Source organism: Macaca fascicularis, chromosome 1, assembly GCF_037993035.2.
Source record: "Macaca fascicularis isolate 582-1 chromosome 1, T2T-MFA8v1.1".
In the NCBI taxonomy this organism is placed as follows: domain Eukaryota; kingdom Metazoa; phylum Chordata; class Mammalia; order Primates; family Cercopithecidae; genus Macaca; species Macaca fascicularis.
Window position 1 is genome coordinate 23,816,989 of NC_088375.1, and position 5,225 is coordinate 23,822,213.

The window sequence follows — 5,225 nt, forward strand, 5'->3', positions numbered from 1 at the left end:
CTTGGCAATTATCTTAGGATGACTGAGCATGCATAAAATGCTCTAGGCAATTCATTTTTTTTCTTTTTCTTTTTTTTTTTTTTTTGAGAAAGTCTTGCCCTATTGCTCAGGCTGGAGTGCAGTGACACGATGTCAGCTCACTGCAACCTCTGCCTCCTGAGTTCAAGCAATTCTCCAGCCTAAGCCTCTTGAGTAGCCGGGACCACAGACGTGCACCACCATACTTGGCTAAGTTTTGTATTTTTATTAGAGATGGGGTTTCACAATGTTGGTCAGGCTGGTCTCAAACTCCTGCTCTCTAGTGATCCACCCGCCTCAGCCTCCCAAAGTGGAGATTGCTGGGATTACAGGGATGAGCCACTGCACCTGACCTGCACTAGGCAAATCTATGAAATTCAGCAAACATTTAGGGAATGATGATTAGCCATGTGTGTGTTATGCCCCAAAATTAAAGAGGAAAATACTACGTTGCTGCTCTTTGCTTACTGCTCTAGAGAGGGCAAACAGATAAAGAAATAAAAGTTGAGCTTGTGAGTAAAGATGGAAGACTGAGCATGCAGATTATATGTAGATGTATCTCCTCTTTCTGAAAGATCCTTTAAAATAATAGTAAAATAATAATAAAAAGTTATCTCTCTCTAATGAAGAGAATGAGAAATTTCAGCAAATTTCTTGAAGATAGAAAATAGGTGAAATGGTGATACCTGAAGTAGAGGAAAGGAGGGGCTACTACTAAGGAGAAAACTTGCATTATGTCAAGTTAAATCCAAAGCTAAAAGGAGGCATAGGAACTGAAGACATCAGGCATAATGGAGGGTGAAGTGGTATGTGGGGTTATAAACAAAGGCAATCATTGGAACTATATATGGGACAGTCAACATCTCCCTCACTCCCCACACTAAACAGTAACATTGAGGCATTTCACCCCCTCAACTTATGCAAACAAACAAGCAAAACCACACAAAATACTGGGATTATCTTTAAGGAAATTAAATGAACTGTATGGCAGACCAATAAAGGAGCTCAACATCTGACTAATAGGAATCCTACAAAAAGAAAGTAGAGCCATTTTGGCTTTCTGAGTAGCACCATGGTGGTTGGCAAGAACAAGTGTCTTACTAAAGGTGGCAAAAAAGGAGCCAAGAAGAAGGTGGTTGATCCATTTTCCAAGAAAGATTGCTATGATGTGAAAGCACCTGCTATGTTTAATATAAGAAATATTGGAAGGACACTAATCACCAGGACCCAAGGAACCAAAATTATATCTGATGGCCTCAAGGGTCATATGTTTGAAGTGAGTCAAGCTGATTTGCAGAATGATGAAGTTGTATTTAGAAAATTCAAGATGATTACTGAAGATGTTCAGGGCAAAAACTGCCTGACTAACTTCTATGGCATGGATCTTACCCATGACAAAATGTGTTCCATGGTCAAAAAGTGGCAGACAATGATTGAAACTCATGTCGATGTCAAGACTAATGATGGCTACTTGTTTAATCTGTTCTGTGTTGGTTTTACTAAAAAATACAACAATCAGATACGGAAGACTTCTTATATTCAGCACCAACAGCTCCGACAAATCCCGAAGAAGATTTGGAAATCATGACCTGAGAGGTGCAGACAAATAACTTGAAAGAAGTGATCAATAAATTTATTCAATAATTGAAGCATTCTAACTGGTGTGAGATGGCATCTCATTGTGGTTTTGATTTGCATTTCACTGATGGCCAGTGATGATGAGCATTTTTTCATGTGTCTGTTGGCTGTATGAATGTCTTCTTTTGAGAAGTGTCTGTTCATATCCTTTGCCCACTTTTTGATGGGGTTGTTTGTTTTTTTCTTGTAAATTTGTTTGAGTTCTTTGTAGGTTCTGGATATTAGCCCTTTGTCAGATGAGTAGATTGCAAAAATTTTCTCCCATTCTGTAGGTTGCCACTTCACTCTGATGGTAGTTTCTTTTGCTGTGCAGAAGGTCTTTAGTTTAATTAGATCCCATTTGTCAATTTTGGCTTTTAGTGCCATTGCTTTTGGTGTTTTAGACATGAAGTCCTTGACTATGCCTATGTTCTGAATGGCAATCATTAAAATGTCAGGAAACAATAGGTGCTGGAGAGGATGTGGAGAAATAGGAACACTTTTACACTGTTGGTGGGACTGTAAACCAGTTCAACCATTGTAGAAGACAGTGTGGCGATTCCTCAAGGATCTAGAACTAGAAATACCATTTGACCCAGCCATCCCGTTACTGGGTATATACCCAAAGGATTATAAAATCATGCTGCTATAAAGACACATGCACATGTATGTTTATTGCGGCACTATTCACAATAGCAAAGACTTGGAATCAACCCAAATGTCCATCAGTGACAGACTGGATTAAGAAAATGTGGCACATATACACCATGGAACACTATGCAGTCATAAAAAATGATGTGTTTGTGTCCTTTGTAGGGACATGGATGCAGCTGGAAACCATCATTCTCAGCAAACTATCGCAAGAACAGAAAACCAAACACCACATGTTCTCACTCATAGGTGGGAATTGAACAATGAGAACACTTGGACACAGGAAGGGGAACATCACACATCGGGGCCTATTGTGAGGAGGGGGGAGGGATAGCATTAGGAGATATACCTAATGTAAATGACTAGTTAATGGGTGCAGCACACCAACATGGCACATGTATACATATGTAACAAACCTGCACATTGTGCACATGTACCCTAGAACTTAAAGTATAAGAAAAAAAGAAATAAATAATTGAAGCAATAAATTGCTTCATCCTGACAGCATTGAAAAAGACGTAGAAAAGCCTTGCCAATCTACTTGTCCTCTCCATGGTGTCTTCGTTAGAAAAGTAAAAATGCTGAAGAAGCTTGAGTTTGAATTGAGAAGACTCATGGAGTTTCATGGTGAAGGTAGTAGTTCAGGAAAAGCTACTGGGGATGAGACAGTTGATAAAGTTGAACGAGCTGATGAATATGAACCACCAGTCCAAGAATGTGTTTAAAGTTCAGACTTATAATAGTAGCAAATAAAAAGTCCTATTAGTGAAAAAAAAAAAAAAGAAAAAAAAGAAAGTAGAGAAAATACAAGAAAGAAAATTGCCAAAGAAATAATAGAAGCAAATTCTTAGAGCCCAAGAACAAAGTTTCCATATTGAAAGAGTCCACCACATTCCCAATGTAACAAATACAAATGACTCAAACCTTGATGTCTCATCATGAAATGTAACACTCAAGGATGAAATTCCTAAAGGCTTCCAAGAAGAAAACTAACAAAAACAGAGTGTCCACGAAGAAACAATACACAAGCTAGCAGTGGACTTAGCAGTAGCATCACTGGATGTTGGTAGACCATGTAGAAATGTCAACAAGTCAGGTATAGGGTGCTGACGAGTTGATGGGTGCAGCACAGCAACATGGCACAAGTATACATATGTAACAAACCTGCACGTTATGCACATGTACCCTAGAACTTAAAGTATAATAATAAAAAATAATTAAAAAAAAAAAGAAATGTCAACAAGTTTTTGAGGGGAAAAAAAAAAGTTAACCTAAAGTTCTACAACTACACTAATAGTCAAATGTGAGGGTAGAATTATTTTTAGACTGGGAATAGAAAATTTTATCTCCCATGCACCTTTCTCAGGAAGTTGCTTGAGAATGTACTACATCTAAATGAAGAAGTAAACTAAGAGAAAGAAATGAGATCCAGGATATGGAGGATCCAACCCAGGAAAGTGACAAAAATCCAGCGAGTAGTCCTGGAGACTGGCTCAGGATATTGAACTGGGACAGGTCTGTTAAAGGGAAGAGTTGCAACGGTATAGTATGATTGAGAATTTTTTTTTTTTAATTTTTAGCATCTTTTCCAATGCATTAGTGGTTTAGCTGGAACCCAGAAGTCAGTATTGACATGTCAAGTTTTTTTTTATTATTTAAACTGCATTCTGATTTATATTGTGATTTCTTTGTTATTTAGATGGTGTATTTCTTAATTTCTAAACTTACAGGGCTTCTATTAATCTTTTTCTTACTGATTTCTGGTTTAATTGCATTGTGGTTAAAGACACTTGGTTTGATTTCTATCCTTTGGAATTTGTTGAGATTTGCTTTATGGCGTAGCATATGGTAAATTTTTGAAAAGTGTTCTGAGTGTGCTTGAAAAGAATGTGTAATTCGCAGTTGCTGGGTGCAGTGTTCTAAATATGTCAATTAGGATAGGTTTGTTACACATGTTATTCAAATTTTCTGTATCCTTACTGATTTTTGCCTGCTTGTTTTATCAATTTCTGAGGGACGTGTATTTAAATCTCCCACTGTTTTTATAGATTTGTTTATTTTCTTAGTAGTTCAGTCAGATTTTCCTTCATTTATTTTGAAACTACATTATTAAGCACATAAAAATGTTAAAGTGTTATGTCTTCTTGGTAAATTAAGCCTTTTATCATAATGAAGTATTCTCTTAATCTCTAGTAAAAGGCTTTTTGCCTTTAGCTCTATGATAGAACTAACCAGCCTTCTTCAAGGTAGCTTTTGTATGACATATTTTTTCTATTATTATAATTTTTTTTACTGTCAGCCTCTCTGTTTCCAGTTCTACATGTATCTCTTGTGAAGAGCACATGGTTGTGTTTTGTTTTTATGTCCAGATGGATAATCTTCGCTTTTAATTGGATCATTGAGTCTACATACATTTAATATAGCCATTGATTCATGTGAGTTTAAATCTCTCATCTTACTCTGTGCCTTTTAGATTGATTTTTCAAAAAGCATTTCCCTCTTCTATTAGCTTTGAAGTTATATACTTTTATTATTCTTTCATTGATTACGTAAGAGATGACAACTTTTTCTTATCATGGTTCACCATCAGTTGGCACTTTTACCCTCTCCCCAGAAAATGCAAAGATCTAAGGTACTTAAACTCCATTTATCCCCTTCTGACTTATATGCCATTGTTGTCACGTATTTTAGCTTATGCATATTTTAAACTCCAATGACATATTTATTATTGGTTTATATAGCCAACACTGCACACATATTTTTCTTTTTCATTTCTTTCCACATCTGTGTCGTTTTATCTGGAAAAATTTTTCTCCCACTTGAAACACTCACGTTAATGTTTTCTTTAAGGCAGATCTGGATGTGACAAACTCTTTTGGTTTTGTTTGTCTGAAAATGCTTTTATTCTAAATTCACTTTTGTTTGCTGCCTCCAGTGAG

The 5,225-nt window shown here is 36.5% G+C and overlaps 1 pseudogene; it reads left to right on the plus strand.

Moving 5' to 3' along the window:
• The first annotated feature begins 984 nt into the window (after positions 1-984).
• LOC102131424 (small ribosomal subunit protein eS1-like) lies at positions 985-3,520 on the plus strand (annotated as a pseudogene).
• The last annotated feature ends 1,705 nt before the right edge of the window (positions 3,521-5,225 follow it).